Here is a 17732-nt window from a genome sequence, read left to right on the forward strand (position 1 = left end):
AATACCTTGTATCTGCACCAAAATGCGTAGTTTGCAAACTAAAGGCATTTAATCATTATGACTGTGTATATGATTGGTAGCTTGCAAGATATAAGGAACGATTTAAGGCAAACAAAAAATAAAGAGAGAATACGCAGGGCTCCTTAGAAACTGCATGAGGAAGCTTATAGAAGGGGTGGGCTAACTGAAATTTTGGGGTGCGTAAACTTGACATATGGATGCGCGCCAATTTGAAACCTGAACATGGGCCAAACAAAATCTAGGGATCGGCCAAATTTAGGTTTCAACATGGGCCAAGTGAAATTTAGGAGTAGCCTAAGTGAAATCTGGGGGTTGGCCAATCGATATTTGGGGGTGGGCAAACTAATATGGCTGCGATGGCGTAGAGGTAAAACATCCACCTCGCGTGCAAAACGACCGTGGTTTGAATCCCGGTGACGCGGAATTGTCCGCTGTATTAATAGAAATCCCCCTGTAGATAAAATTGCATAAACAGGCCTAGAGTGCGGCCTGATCTCGGTGACAAGAACCGGTAACGCACTCCCTCACCAGAGCACGATTGACCACCCTGGTGCAGTACTTGGCCACTACCTCCTATACGAATGCAACAATCAAATCCCGACCCCCAGTCACCAGCAGCTGCGAAGCAACTGACAACGACGGTGGCCAGACCTGTGACGAAGCAGAGGATACTAAGAATGTCTGGATCCGGACAGGCCGCCATTGGAATCTGAAGATGGCAACGGTTAACGCTAGAACGTTATCTAGTGAGGCGAGTCTAGCAGTGCTATTGGAGGAATTATCAGGCATTAAATGGGATATAATAGGGCTCAGTGAGGTTAAGAGGACAAAAGAAGCATATACAGTGCTAAAAAATGGGCACGTCCTGTTCTACCGGGGCTTAGCGGAGAGGCGGGAACAAGGAGTCAGATTCCTGAATAATAAGGATATAGCTTCTAACATACAGGAATTCTCTAGCATTAACGAGAGGAACGCAGGTATTTTTGTGAAACTTAATAGGAGGTACAAATTGAAGGTCGTGAAGGCCTACGCGCCTACATCTAGTCATGATGACCAGGAAGTCGAAAGCTTCTATGAAGACATGGAATTGGCGATGGGTAAAGTGAGTGGTAGAACATGGGAAAGGTTCTAGAAATAGCAGGATATAGTTATTAGTAGAGGTTTTAGATAGGAATAGTTTGCGTATAATGAATACCTTCTTTCACAAGCGAGGTAACTGAAAGTGGAGTTGGAAGAGCCTGAATGGCGAGACTAGAGATGAAATAGAAATGAAAAAAACTCTGCGCGTACCCTGGCACCATACAAGATGTGGACGTGCTCGGCAAGGTGCGCTGCAGTAACCATAGGATGGTAATATCTCGAATCAGTCTAGATTTGAGGATGGAACGGAAGAAACTAGTACACAAGAAGCCGATCAATGAGTTAGCGGTAAGAGAGAAAATAGAGGAATTCTCTGTGAAGCTGCAAAACAGGTATTCGGCTTTAACTCAGGAAGAAGATCTTAGTGTTGAAGCAATGAACGACAATGTTATGGACATCATTAAGGAGTGTGCAATAGAAGTCGTTGGTAACTTCGTTAGAAGGTATCGGTACGCTATCGCAGGAGAAGAAAGATCTCATTAAGAAGCGCCAATGTATGAAAACATCAAACCGTACAGCTAGAATAAAAATGGCAGAACTATACAAGTTAATCAACAAGCGTAAGATAGCTGACATAAAGAAATTGAAGACGGATAAATTTCAGCATGCTGTCAGGAACGAAGGAAGCCTAAAGGCAGTGAAGAAGAAATTAGGAATAGGCAAGAATCAGATGTATGCGTTAAGAGACAAAATCGGCAATATCATTACGAATATGGATCAGACAGTTTCAGTGGCTGAGGAGTTCTATAGAGATTTATGCAGTCCCAATGGCACCCACGACGATAAGGGAAGAGGGAATAGCGTAGAGGAATTTGACGTCACACAAGTAACGCCAGAAGAAGTAAAGAAAGCCTTGGGAGCTATGCGAAAGGAGAAGACAGCTGGGGAGTATGAGGTAACAAGAGATTTGTTGATGGATGGTGAGCAGATTGTTCTAGAAAAACTGGCCACCCTGTATACGCAATGTCTCATGACCTCCAGCGTGCAGGAATCTTGGAAGAACATCAACATAATCTTAATCTGTAAGAAAGGGGACGCCAATGACTTGAAAAATTATTGCCCGATCAGTTTACTGTCCGTTGCCTACAAAGTATTTGCTAAGGTAATCGAAAATAGAATCAGGAACACCTTAGACTTCTATCAACCAAAGGACCAGGCCGAATTTCGTAAAGGCTACTCAACAATAAACTATATTCACACTATCAATCAGGTGATACAGAATTGTGCAAAATATAACGAACCCTTACATATAGCTTTCATTGATTACGAGAAAGCGTAATCAATGAAACCTCAGCATTCATGCAAGCATTACGCAGTCACGGTGTAGACGAGCGGTATGTAAAAATAGTGAAAGATATCTATAGCGGCTCCACAGCCACCGTAGTCCTCCATAAAGAAAGCAACAAAATCCCAATAAAGAAAGGCGTCAGGCAGGGAGATACGACTTCTTCAATGCTGTACACAGCGTGTTTACAGGAGGTATTCAAAGACCTAGATTGGGAAGAATTTGCGATAAGAGTTAATGGAGAATACCTTAGTAACTTGCGATTCGCTGAAGATATTGCCTCGCTTAATAACTCAGGCGACCAATTCCAATGCATGCTCACTGACCTGGACAGGCAAAGCAGAAGGGGGACGGTCTAAAAATCAATCTGCAGAAAATTAAATACATAATGTTTAACAGTCTCGGAAGAGAGCAGCAGTTTACGATAGGCAGCAACGCACTGGAAGTCGTAAGGGAATACATCTACTTAGGGCAGGTAGTGACGGCGGATCCAGATTATGAGACTGAGATAATCAGAATAAGAAGGAGCTGGGGTGCGTTTCGCAGGAATTCTCAGATCATGAACAGCAGGTTGCCATTATCCCTCAAGACAAAAGTGTATAGCAGCTGTGGCAGAAACCTGGATGCTTACGAAAAGGATTCTATGTAAATTGAGGACGACGCAGCGAGCTATGGAAAGACGAATAATGGCTGCAACGTTAAGGGGATAAAAAGAGAGCAGATTGGGTCAGGGAACAAACGCGAGTTAATGACATATTAGTTCCAATGAAGAAAAAGAAATGGGGGGGGGTTATGGGCAGGGTATATAATGAGGGTATATAATGAGAAGATAACCGATGGTCATTAAGGGTTACGGACTAGATCCCAAGAAAAGGAAAGCGTAACAGTGGGCGGCAGAAAGTTAGGTTGGCGGAGGAGATTAGGAAGTTTGCAGGGACAACATGGCCGCAATTAGCACATGACTGGGGTAGTTGGAGAGGCCTTTGCCCTGCAGTGGGTGTAGTCAGGCTGCTGCTGATGATGAAAATTAAATTAGGGGATGGACCAACTTAAATTAGGGAGTGGGCTAACCGTAAATCTGGTGATGGCCAAGTTAAATTTGGGGGTTGGTCAACTTGAAATCTTGGGTAGGGCCAACTTAAATTTGGGGATGGTCAAAGTTGAAGTCGCGGGGTGGGCCATCTTAACTGGGTGGTCGGTTAAATTGAAATTTATGAGTGGGCCTAGTCATATTTGGAGTTGCATCATCTTGAAATTTACATGTTTGCTAACTTAAATTTTGGGGTGGGTGAACACAACGTTCGGGGGAGGGGGGGGGGTGTAGCCCAACAGAAATCTGGGGGTGGGCCAACTTTTTTTTGGTGGGTCAACTTGAAATTTGGTGTTGGCACAACTGAAGTGTGGGGTTGGGCAAAGTTGAAGTTTGGAAGTGGACCTACGTTAAATTTGGGCATGAGCCTATTTGAAATTTAGGTGCGGGCCTACTTGAAATTTTGAAGTGGACCAATGTCCACTTGAACGCTGCTGATCGTCTTTCGAGGGGTTCAGATGCTTGGCGCACTTTCATTGGGCCTTACCGAAGTGCAGTCAGAATTCAGTCGAGAGCTTGCGTGGACAAGGAAGGCGCGCGCGCATAATATAGGCTTGCGAGAGCGAGGGTGACATGGCTTCGCAGCGATGCACTCTTCCCTCATACGACGCGTCCCGCCCTGCTGTGGCAGCTTGTGTTCCCTTTCGACCGCTCTTCTCCGTCGAGGCGCGCTCGTGCCCGGCACTACGGCCAATTGGTACATTTGCATTGAAAGGGCCGGATGTGGCGACAAAGTCTGAAATTTTTCTACTGAAGCCTAAATTTTGCAGTCAGAAATGCCATGAATATACGCAGATAAGCTAGGAAAGCAAGTAAGCAAAACTAAGCAAAAACGAACTTGCAGCCGAACCCAACTAACCTTGTGCTTTGTTAAAGATTTCTCAGAAATTCTGTAGCTTTTTATATTACTCTTGATATTATGCTATATTCTTTAAATTTCACCCCTACCATAGCGTGGACGTTAGGTACATCGGTTCTTTAAGTAATAAAGGAAGTATAACTATATCAAGAATACAATTTTATCTATACGCTAAGAGGAGCTCACCTCAACTCACACTCATTTGCGCTCATTCACGCTGATACTCGCGTCCACCTACCATAGCTATCAACTACCCACAAATCATCCCACCACCCAGCATGGCGAGAGCAGCAGGCCGATGGTTCAGCAAGCCATCAGGTCTGCTGACCTATCAAGAGAGGACTCCAGGCCGGACACCAGACTAGCTGCCGGTTAACCTGGGAGCCACTGGACAGCCAGCTGCCGTGCGATATACTGTTCGTCATTGTTTCGGCTCAGCAACTTTCTCTCGTGGCCACGTAATACTTTCCTCAGTTTTTTCTGCGCCCCACGCAATAATACTACATTTCGCAAATCACCGCATAATGGCTCCAGTGCTGCCATCTCAAACGCAGGCGAGACGCGCTGTTCGTCCAATGTGGGTAAATGTAACCCGTGGATTCAGATAGATCGCCAGTGGCGTTGTAGGGATCTTTGGCGCTAGATTTAACAGAAGGTTTTCACAGCGGAGCTGCATATGTGCGCCCTCCCATACATTTTCAATGCACATGCCTCAAAACTCCCACGCACTCTATGAGGAGGCAAATCAAACCAGCACGGCATCTGTTGACACCTGGCGTAGCAAGAGGACAGCCGAAAAACCACCCAATACATAGTTTCATGCAATTATTACTAGAGGTAACTTTATAACTAGTGTCTAGGGGAGTTGCAATCGGGGCAGTTGAGCCAGAGAATGAATTATGGGAAGTACATGGATTTCCTTAAACATCGTCTTTCTGGCTTTAGACATCTTTGGCCTTTCTAATTTCGTAGTTTTCAACAAAGTACAGCCATATAAATAAACAATAAATAAACATTATTCAAATCATTTGCCGACAGGAATCAGACACACAACCTCTAGCACAGAAGAGCGACAAGAACTCCCTACGGATTTCTTGCGGGCAAGCCAAAGTCTTCACATGCTTGGCGCATTTCAATTTGGACACCTCGACAGGTTGAACCGCTTTTAGTAGCCAATGTGCGTGTTCGCAGAGTATTCTAGAGAAGGGGAAGAGAAAAGCCTCAAAGCAAGTAAACTTTTAGCCTTAGTGGTGAGCTTTATCTTTTTTACAACGCTGGTAGCCCACATTCACAGATGAATTGCTGCGTATTTTTGGCTTCATCTGTCTGCAGGTTAACAAGCGAGACGTGAGAAATCAGGTAGGTACTAATCACAGCAACGTCCTTCATGACGCCGGCGTCTTGCAAATGCTTCCGAAAGTATTTGATGCGATACCGACGACCTGCGATGTCGCAATGCAACATGAATTCCCGCTTCTTGTTTCACCCGATGAAAGGTTGGGCCGAATAGTCCTTGAGCACGCCGGACGGTTGTACACGGCCGTTGACGACCGCTGTCGCAGCTTGCTTGGAGCCAACCATTCTGCGCGCGCACGGCTTATTGTTACCAGAAGCAGAATGATTATATACTACGGACGCACGCCTCAGCAGGCGTAATAGACCATCCTAGAGCATGGGCCTTGTGCAAGCCAGCGCCTTCAGGCGCATGGCGCGTTTGCATGCAATGTAAATTATGTAAACAATCCATGCGATCTTTCGCCGTCTTTGATAATTACATACCCCATCTTTTGTGTAGCGACGAGTAATCACACGGTGTCAGTTCACAGAAAAAAATAGCCATGAAAGCATTCCTTTTAAAATTATGTTTTTATCTTATTTTCCATTGATGATCACATTTACGCGATATAAAATGAGGGCGTCAAAGGTGTGTTACCCTTTACACTTTAGCCACGCCGCGATAAATTAATAAAGGCATCTGTGATTGCACGTTATTTTCTGCGCGGGCCTAATAATTCCCATTCTAGCTCATCCTTAAATGTGACGCTAAAAACTAAAGTTGTTATTAGAATCAAATTGAGTTGCATGGTTTTGTAAGAGTTCAATCGATTTGAAAATGGTGTTAGCTGGTGGGTCACGGACCACACAGGTGTATTCTAAAATGGAACTTATATTAGTAAAGCAAAGAAGTTCTCTTATTTTGGGAGGGGCTTCATGAAGTTACGTCTGACGAAATGCAGCATTAAAAAAAATTAGATGCGCGGTTTTGTACGAGTTCAAGCATATTGGAAAGGATTTTAATTTGCGGGTCCCTGACCGCACATGCGTATTCTAATATGAATCTTTCATTAGTAAAGAAACTACCTCTCTAATTTTGGTAGGTGCTACCCTGAAAGTAGGTTACACGAAATTCAGCATGACACAAATTCAGTTTGGTCCGAGTTCAATATATTGTAAAGGATTTTAGTTTGCTACTCCCTGACCACACAGGCGTATTCTAATATGGATCTTACAGTAGCAAAGGAAAGAAGTTCTCTGATTCTGGGAGGTGCTGCCCTAAATTTCATTTGATTAAATTCGAAATAAAAGAAATTGAGCTTTTCCCGAGTAAAATCATCTTGAAAATAATTTTATTTTGTGGGTCCCAGACCAAACAGGCGTATTGTAATACATATCTTACATCAGTAAAAGAAAGAGGTTCTCTAATATTGGGAGGTGCAGTCATGAAGTTACGTTTGACGAAATTCATCATTAAAAAAATTGACCTGTACCGTTTTGTATTAGTTCCGTCATATACGAAGGGAGTTTAGTTTGCGGGTCCCTGACCACACAGGCGTTTTATATTAGGGAACTTACGTTATTAAAGCAAACTATTTCCGTAATTTTGGGAGATGCTGACTTTAAGCTGCCTTTGAAGAAATTGAGCATTTTGCGAACTCTCGTTCTTACACGTTCAACCTGCTTATTTAGTCCACGTTAAATATGATGAAAAATAAATCCCAAGAAATTTATGCTGACTGACTAGCGATAGTTGCACAGTCTGTAATGTATACAATAAAACAACCATGGCTTGTCTTTCTGTGTGAAGTACATAACAGCCTCACGGCATTGGGGGTGGATGTGTAACATAATTTTTGCCGCAGGGGTCATGTTTACGCGAATCTTTGGGTGAAAGCAATTGGTCAGGCAGCTGCAGTGGTAGCGCTGGCTAACACTCCGAGGCTTAGTTTTAGACGATAAACATAAATACATCAGAAAGTCGATGGGAAAACAGCGCCGTAGTAGCTCAATTGTTACGAGCATCGCATGCGTAATGCAAAAACGTGGCTTCGCATCCAACCTGCGGCCAGTTGTTTGTTCATCCACTTTAATATCCATTTATTTATGATACCTTTATTAAGCGCATTGTACCGTTGCTGTAGCCTGTGTTGTCGAAACTCATGAGTGTTGTGCTTTGCATGCGTTGGAAATTTCGTTTTGAACTGGCGAGTGCTGTGAACGCACAATGAGCCTTGTGTGTAATAGATGTGTGTGTGTATCGGCGTCCAGCAAAGAGCATGCAGAGTGGAAGCAACATGAAGAATGACGTTCCATTCGTGAACGCTTGCCAATATATTATTACGATATCGTCGAGCGATGCTCAAAAAACGAGCCGCCGCGAGAACGACGTAGAAGGTGGTTGGTGCGCTTGGCGCGAGCGAGTGTCGGCCTGGCTGCCTGACTCCAGTGTGAAAAGCCTGTAAATAGCCTCTTCTCTCTGTGTCTTTCTACACGCAACATTCTGGTGGAGGTCAGCAATCCCCGTCCTCACCGCGCAACTCTGAAGTGGTCGGCACACCGAGCTTGTCACCATGCCTCGCGGTGACGCGCCCACCTCTGCAACGGCTTGGGCTTGTCCCACTGCTCCAATCGTCACGGTCGCCCCACATCGCGACCCAGATATGTTCTCTGGCCTGGAGGGCCAGGATCTTGACGACTGTATGAAACTCTATGAACACGCCAGTGCTAATAACAGGTGGGACCAAACGATTACGCTCGCCAATGTCATCTTTTATCTCGGCGGCACCCAACGCGCGTGGCACCAAACGCATGACGACGAGATATCCAGTTGGGACAATTTCAAAGAGAAGCTACGGGAACTGTGCAACGACCCCATTGGGCGCAAGGCTGCCGCGAAAAAGGCTCTTGCGTCTCGTGTTCAGTCATCAACGGAGCCATACGTCCAAATCTGGTTTTGGGCACCGGCAAATTACTCTTCTGGGCCATCTCGTTGACGCATCCGGAGTACAGCCTGATCCCGACAAAACTCGCGCTGTCAGAGAGTTTCCGGTTCCAAAGACAGCCGCAGACGTTCGAAATTTTGTAGGGCTATGATCGTACTTTCGTCGTTTTGTTCCATATTTTGCGACAATTGCTAGACCCCTAACTAATCTTTTGAAGAAAGGCGCACAATTCTCGTGGGGTACTGCGTAAGCCGCCGCCTTCTCTCGTCTCGTTACTCTTCTCTCCTGACCACATATTCTCGCCCACTTCGACCCTGATGCCCCTACAGTATTGCGTACAGATGCCAGCGGTCATGGCGTAGGTGCCGTCTTAGCCCAGCGTCAGCGTGGCAAGGATCGCGTTATTGCTTATGCGAGCCGCCTTCTCACACCATCGGAGCGCAACTATTCCATTACGGAACGAGAATGCCTTGCTGTAGTCTGGGTGGTTGCAAAGTTCCGTCCTTACCTTTACGGTCGCCCTTTTTCCCTAGTCACTGACCTCTCTTCGCTAAAAGATCCTGCAGGCCGGCTTGGTCGATGGGCTTTGCGGCTACAAGAATTTTCATATTCCGTGGTGTACAAGTCTGGCCGCCTGCACAAAGACGCTGACAGCTTGTCGCGTTACCCTGTTGACGACTCTGACTCCTCCAATATATAATGCCAGTGCTTCTTGCGTAATCTCTGTATTACAGCTGCTTCATTTCACCGACGAGCAACGCCGTGACGCCTAAATCAGAGCATTCATCGAGCGTTTTTGAGCACTCTCCGGCCGATGCTACTCTACCCCTCTTCGTCCTCCGCGACGGTACTCTGTACCGTCGTAACCTTCATCCGGACGGATCTGAGTTCCTACTTGTAATACCTAAACACCTCTGCTCCACCGTTATAGAAGAGCTGCACGACGCACCAACTGCAGGACATCTCGGCGTATCTCGAACCTACGACCGTGTACGTCGCCGTTTTTTCTGGCCGGGTCTTGCCCGTTGCGTACGACGTTACGTCGCCGCTTGTGAAGTCTGCCAACGACGTAAGGAGCCTTCCCAGCTGCCCGCTGGTTACCTGCAGCCGCTCGACATCCCTTCCGAGCCCTTTCATCGTGTCGGCTTAGACCTTCTCGGTCCATTTCCGGAATCTACATCAGGGAACAAGTGGGTTGCAGTCGCGGTGGACTACGCGACCCGCTACGCCGTAACCCGTGCTCTCGACCAGTTGCTCAACTGATGTTGCGTACTTCCTCCTACATGATATTATTTTGATGCATGGTGCTCCGCGTCAATTGCTAACAGACCGTGGCCGTACGTTTCTGGCCAAAGTCATCGACGACATCATGCGTGCCTGCTCAATACGGCATAAATTTACCACCCCCTACCATCCCCAAACGAACGGCCTCACTGAGCGCTTGAACCGCACCTTTATAGACATGCTTTCCAAATACGTTTCCGACGACCACCGTGACTGGGACCTGGCTCTACCTTACATTACCTTTGCAACAACACTTCCCGTCTCGAAACTACTGGCTTTTCCCCGTTTTACCTCTTGTATGGCTGCGAACCAACGCTACCACTGGAGACTGTGCTTCCGTCTGCGACAGCTTCAACTAGCGATTATGCCCGTGATGCAATCGCCCATGCTGACCACGCTCGCCAACTTGCGCGCGCTCGTCTACAAGTGGCTCAAGAGAAGCAGAAGCAACGCTACGACCTCCATCACCGTGATGTCCATTTTGTGCCCGGCAGACTCGTGTTGCTTTGGTCACCTTCGCGTAAAGTTGGCCTATGTGAAAGCTCCTTTTTGCTACACAGGTCCATATCGCGTGATCCGCAAAGTGACCGATGTCACCTACCAAATCGTTCTAGCCACGTCCACTACGTCCTCCGCTGTGACAACCAGTGACATTGTCCACGTCGCCTGACTCAAGCCCTACAACTCTCCGTGCGCCTTGAATATTAACAGCACCGTGACGGTGCTTTTGCCGCCGGGGGGGGGGGGGGGGGACCATCGAGCGATGCTCAAGAAACGAGCCGCCGCGAGAACGACGATGAAGTTGATCGGTGCGCTTGGCGCGAGAGATTATTAAACGCACGTATGGTTCAGTTTGTGACCACAAGAGCATTATTGAGCCCCTGCCAAATTGGATTTAGACCTGGGATGTCCATTTGGTGCGCACATATCGACCTAGAAGGCCGAATTCAGTTGGCTCGTTACCAAAAACAATATGCTGCCCTAGTCACATTAGACATTTATAAAGCATACGATAGTGTGGAATACCCTTTATTAATAAAGAGGATGCAGGATATTGGATCGCCAGACTACTTCGTGATGTTGACTGCCGAGTTCTTGCAGGGCAGGGAGTTTTACTGTGCCCAAAGCGGAATTTCATCGGGAAAATTTAGACAAACACGCGGGGTTCCTCAAGGGGCAGTTTTGTCCCCGCTGCTGTTTAACATCCTACTCAGCTCCATTCCTCATCATCAAAATGTAAGCACGTACGTTTACGCTGATGATATAGCGTTTTTTGCATCAGCAAGGGATATTCAGTCTCTGTACGAATGCTTACAGGAATACTTATGCGAGCTAGAAGCATGACTGGACAGTATTCGCTTGTCCCTTAATGTAAATAAGAGTGCCGTTCTTGTCTTTCCCCTACAAGACCCAGTTACTATATCCCTTTCATACCGTCATTCCACTATCTCACAAGTGGAAAAGGTTAGGTACCTTGGAATTATTTATGATAGTAATCTAGATTGGCGTCAGCGTATTGAACATATATCTTCGAAAGCTTCTCGTGCAATGGTGATATTACGAAGGATAAGTAATTATCGATGGGGCATGCGCAGAGACACACTCATAATGATTTACCGCATGTATATTCGACCTATAATAGACTTCGGTTGTGTGTTATTCTCCGGCGCCGCGGCTTACAAGCTACGCCCACTAGTTTTGGTGGAACGGGAAGCGCTTCGCTTATGTCTGGGGCTACCAAAGTTTGTAGCCAACACTGTGCTCTACAAGGAAGCATGATTACCTTCTCTTGAATTGATATTTAAAATACTTACCATCCAAACATTTATAAGGCTCTATGAATCCCCACTAAGAAGATCCCAGTCCATCTTCATCAAACAACGAGTCCAATTTTTTGGAGTCAGATGGCCACGGTTTCACACGCCACAAGTCATTGTATCGCAATCGTTATTGAATCCGTTAGACGTAAATATAAATGATATAATCACGGAAAACAGCTACTCAAATTCACTAGTTATTACTTATGATGACCTATACCCAAATAATGCAAAGCAGCTTCCCTCGCATATTCTTAACGGCTTACTCCAGGATCACTTGCATCAACTCCACACTGACGTCATTATAGCAACGGATGCTTCGCAGAGTGAAGAAAAGGCAGGAGTCGGAATTTTCTCATCATCATTGGACTGGTCTTTTTCTATTCGGCTTCCCGACTTCACTCCAATATACCTAGCGGAATTCCTAGCTGTTGTCCTAGCTTTACGAAAGCTACAATCTTCCAGGACAACGGCGGTAATAATCACAGATTCTTTGTCGCTGTGCACCTCACTTACTGCTCCCGGCGAGTCACACATATTGAAAACTTTTTACTCACTGGCTCCGAGTCATTTGAGAAGTTTACGATTAATATGGGTACCTGGGCACAAAGGCATATTTATGAATGAGGTGGCAGACAGCTTGGCCAAGGCTTCTATCAACGGCCCAGTGCTTCCCCTTCTTCCAACGATGGGTTTTATCACGTCCCCCAGGTTCAGAAGATACATCCTTTTAACAGCACAATCGAACCTTAAATCATCCTTGGAACTACGCCACTTACGATTCCCTTGGAGCAGGAAGTTTTGCAAAACAAGACAAACGGAATTTACATTAACGAGACTGCGTTGTCGAGTCCCATCTCTAAATTTTTACATGCACCGATCTGGTCTGGCAATATCCCCATTGTGCCATTTTTGCAATGCATTAGAGACGATTGAGCACTACTTGCTGGAATGCCAGCGTTTCTCCTCCGTGAGGAAAATGACATTAGAAATTACAGTGCGACAGCTTGGCCTGCCATTGAACACTCCGGTACTACTGTCTTTTGGAGCGTCTGTGCTTGGGCACTCACACAGGAATGTGTGCTTCGCCTTAGAAAAATTTCTTATTGAATCAAACCGATTTCATTGATGACCGTATTATTCTATTTATTCCTCCTCTATTGCCGCATTGATATATTATAGATCTTTTTTTCTCTACGTAGCATGACAGTCTACTGAACCGTTTCGATTTTCCCTCGCCTAAATTCATGTAACAAAATTTTAGGTTGTTACCTCCATTTTCTGAACACTTCAGCAAAGTCTGCCCGACTCATGGCCAATCCCCGCGAGTGGGTAAGCGCCAAACTCATCAAGGACATCATCATCATCATCATCGAGTGTCGGCCTGGATGCCTGGCTCCAGTGTAAATAGCCTGTAAATAGCCTCTTCTGTCTGTGTCTTTCTACACGCAACAATATATAGCCTCTAGGTGACTGCCTACGTCATACAGAAATTGTCTTAGGTGAAGGGCCTATACAAAGAGCTATGTGTGAGTGATACATGTCTCTCGGTGCAACAGTTTGAAATCAGAGAACAAGATACGAGGCACTTGGCCGAAATCCCGGTTGTAACTTAGCCGGTTGGGTTGTCTTTGACGGGTGGACCGGCGAGGCACTGATTGTGTGTGCTGTGACGCGCGCGTGGTTGCCTGACAAGTTTTCTCGGCATCGGAATAGTCTTTCTCAACGTCACTCAGGAATTACTCGCGAGTGGCTAGAAGATGTCGATTACGTGGAAGCATCTTGTTGTCCTCTCTGAGAACGCCATACGATCGGCACAACCAGCCCCATGACTCGAGCCTTGCGACCCCACGCTTCGCCGCGTACTCTAACATCGGCTTCTTTCTTCAGTTCGGGCAGAGCTTTACTTTTGTAGGAGGACCCTTGGTGGCGTTGTTTGCGCGTAAATATCTGCCGACTGAGGCACGGTCGGAAGTCTGGTAGCTGAGTGCGCAACTTCCTGCCTTGGAGCAGCCCTCTTGGTGACCGGCCATCGTCCAGTGGAGCCAAGCGATAGCCGAGCAGACCGAACCAGTAGTCCTCCTTCATCTCACCAGTCTTCTCCATGATCCTTTTGACAATTTGAACTCCTTCATCGGCAAGAACTTTAGACTGCGGGAATCTGGGACTCGACGTCATATGCTTGAAGCCATATCTGGAAACGAACAGTGCAAATTCATAGGATAAAAATTCGGGACTGTTGTCTGTGCAGACGTCCACTGGAATGCCATATCTTGCATGAGTTGCGTATGCATATCATGCAACTATGACGGCACGTGTCGTCATGTCCGTAAGCTTTTCAACTTCAGGAAAGTTTGAAAACGCATCCAACACACTGAAGTTGGAGCTCCCGCCGTACATAAATATGTCAATACTGACTCTGTACCAGGCATGGCCTGGGGTTGGCCTGAGAATCAGTGGTTAATTTTGTTGTTTGTATGAGTATTTTTGACAAACAGCACAGCTCCTAACCATATTCTCGATGTCCCCGCTCAGCCCCGGTCAAAATACCAAACACCGGGTTCTTGCTTTGCACTTATTTATGCCCAAATAACCTTCATGAATTCGAATGAGAACTTCTGCTCTCGCAGCCTTCAGGATGATGGCGTTTGTTCCCTTCATCACTGTTCCTTGAACTTCTGATAACTCGGGGCAAAATGGTTTCATCAGGACATTGATTTCTTCTCCATTCCTTAAGCAGCACAAGACAGTTTGCAAGCCCGAGCCCGCAGCGGTTGCTTCTGCCAGTCGATCACACATTTTCTTTCTTACCAGCTCTGAAGTGATGCCGACTGCATGAACGTCGACGTCATCCCTGAGGTCATCCGCGCCGCTTGGTCTAACCGGTGACGATGTAGATACTGTGGCGGCCAGGAACAGTTGTTTGTCTGGGGCAAAGTAAAGGATGTAATCGTATCTCAGCAAACGCCGAAAAAATATTTTTAACCTTGGCGGCATGTCGCCAATGGCCTGCGAAAGAATTGCTATCAGGGGTTTGTGGTCTGCTTCGATGACGAAAGTGCGGCAGCAAACAAAGTGAAAAAATTTCTCGAACCCGGAAGTATTGGACATTGCCTCTTTCTATTTGTGCATATCGTTGCTCTGCCTCTTCTTTTTTAATTATGGGGTTTTACGTGCCAAAACCACTTTCTGATTATGAGGCACGCCGTAGTGGAGCACTCCGGAAATTTTGACCGCCTGGGGTTTTTTAACGTGCACCTAAATCTAAGTACACGGGTGTTTTGGCATTTCGCCCCCATCGGAATGCGGCCGCCGTTTTCCGCGATTCGATCCCGCGACCTCGTGCTCAGCAGCCTAACGCCATAGCCACTGAGCAACCACGGCGGGTATGCTCTGCCTCTGTCATTGTGCGTGATGCTTAGGCTACTTGCCGCCAACTATCGCCATAACGCTGAAGGAGGGCCGAACCGATTCAACCCTTTAAAGCATCAGAAACGACCTTGGTTTGTCTGGCAGGATCAAAAATGGCTAGCAAAGGCGCACTGCTCAGTATGCCACAGACAGCTTGCCATTCGCTTGAGTGGTTTTCAGACTATTCGAAGACATTTTTTAACGAGGCTTAGTAAAACCGTCGTCCTTGTACGGTATGTACGGTATGTACTTCCCGAAGTAGTTGACGATCGCAAGCATTCTGTGCACGCCTGCTTTGTCCATTCGCTGAAGCATTTTGTCTAATGGTGCCGTCATTGCGAGTTTAAGTCGCATTCCGTCTTGGCGTATGACGTTGCTCAAAAAGATAATTTCGGTGACCCTGAATTTGCACTTCACAGCACTAAGCGTTAGGCCGGCTATCTTGGCTAGCTGCAAGGCTGTGCGGAGCCTGGCGTCGTGCTCTTCCCTGGTGCGCCGCCGTATCAATACATCATCAATGTAGAATCGCAAATCCTGGGTATTGGTCAAATATTTCATGCATAGTTCTTGTGGAAACACCAGGCGCTGGAGCGATTCCGAAGGGAAGTCTTAGAAAACGGTAGCCTCCAAAGGGCGGCCCAGTTGTGCATACTCTAGATGTAGCGTCATCTAACGCGATTTGATGAAAGCCCGATTATGCGTCGAGGCGAGAGAAAAAAAAAGAGGAGACAAGTGAGATGAGGGCGGACTTCTGGTTAGGTCAGGTCGGCTATCCCTCCATACACTGTTTTGCTCGGCACATACCTTGTCCGCTGTGAACATTTCTTCCGCTTTGACCAGTGCGAGGTTCTTAACTTTCAGCATATTTTCCCGCAATTCAGGTTTAATTTTGGCGAAGACTGCCTGTTCCCTGACCATGGAGGCACTTAAGGTTCCAAAATTGCTGCTTCGTTCTAGCTCTCTCAACTCCCGTGCGATGTGCTCAAATGACTGCCCTTCAGCTTGCTTTCTTGAGCGGAAAACACCCCGTTCGTACACTTTGTTCTGCTCTTGTCGGCAGTACTCCTCAAACTTCTTCGTAACTGTTCCATACTCGTCTTTGCTCTCGTCCTCCGAAAACAAGAAATTTTTGAATACCTCTGGGGCGTCCTCCCCGGCAGTGGTGAGCAGGAGTGCGGCCTTGGCTCCTTTCGACCTTCGTTCTTTCAGCGACTCTGTTGCCTGCAGGCATAGAGTTTTCTACGAAAATAGTAGGAAACTCCATGCCTGCAGGGACAGCTTCAACCTCTGCTTGAACAGGCTCCAGTTCATCGCAGTGCTTCCAGACAGTACAGTGGATGCGGTGGCTTCACTAAATCCATCGTACCAGTGCCCTGCGACGCCTTCTCTGCCTGCGCAATACTGTCTGCACGCTACTGCTTACGCGAACAAACTTCTGAGACCATGTATCGGCGTCCAGCAAATACTTGCAGAGTGAAACAACAAGAAGAATGACGTTTTGTGCGTGGACGCTTGATGATACATATACACTCCTGGTGACTTCCTACGACATACAGAGATCGTGCGACGCGAAGGGTCCACACAAAGCGCGTATGTAAGTGTGACTGATACGATACATGGTGGAATTATCGTGCAAGGAGCGGCTGCTTTTCCATCGATAAGGGTCTTCAAAAAGTAACTTGTGTGATATGTGTGGCGTGCGAGATAGCGCCGTGGCAGTGAGATGAAAGAGGACGACAAAGGGTGCGCGTGCGGAGGTGAATCCAATGCTAGGTGAAAGAAGATGACGTCGAAGTGCGTCATGCACGAGAACGCGCAGCGCGACAAATCATATAAAAGGAAAGCAATACAATCGGGAAAACCTTTTTTTTTCTTTATTGCCTGACTTTGACAAAGAAAGAACAGCAGTAGCAATACACAAAACATAATATACAGGATACATTCACCACGTCGTGTTGACATAATCAGCCTGGCAGGGGGCTGGCTTCGTCACATTAAAATTCATTTAGAGCCATCGATGGCTCCACCCTTGACAGCCACTCGGGAGTATTGCCACCCGCCTTCAAAATCTCAACAAGCCGATACAGAGTTCCCAGGGGCTCCGAGGACGACCAATCCGCAAGAGGCAATGGACTACAGCGGAACAACAAGCGAGGCGCACTGGCACAAGGGGGGAGTTCCAGGAAGCGACGCAGGGGGATGGTCGGCCACCGGACCGGGATAGGAAGCCGGGCCGCCCAGCTCCGGACCCGAGCTACAAGGACTTCACTCGACTGGGCCTTCTGACAACCTGTTCCCGTGCGCGACAGCCTCGCCAGATCACGGATTCCTGCCTGAAGACTGCTGAATCCTACCCGTAGGCATAGCTCGAGAAGTCGGGATACGAGCCGGAGCTATGCGCACAGCTGCCTGGCCTGGACGCCCCGTTTTCGCGCAGCTTCTATCTGAAGGTGCTGCCAAGGTGCTAGCGCCCCTGTTCCAAGATGCAGCTGCTGCGGTCTGGACGCCAACTCATGACTCAGCCCCATCGCCATTTTTGGTGAGACGAACGCCTCTTAGCTTCGCCCCCATGAACCAACGTCGAATATTTGCTGCGTTGATTATA

The sequence above is a fragment of the Dermacentor variabilis genome, chromosome 7 (genome assembly GCF_050947875.1).
Source record: "Dermacentor variabilis isolate Ectoservices chromosome 7, ASM5094787v1, whole genome shotgun sequence".
NCBI classification, from domain to species: Eukaryota; Metazoa; Arthropoda; class Arachnida; order Ixodida; family Ixodidae; genus Dermacentor; species Dermacentor variabilis.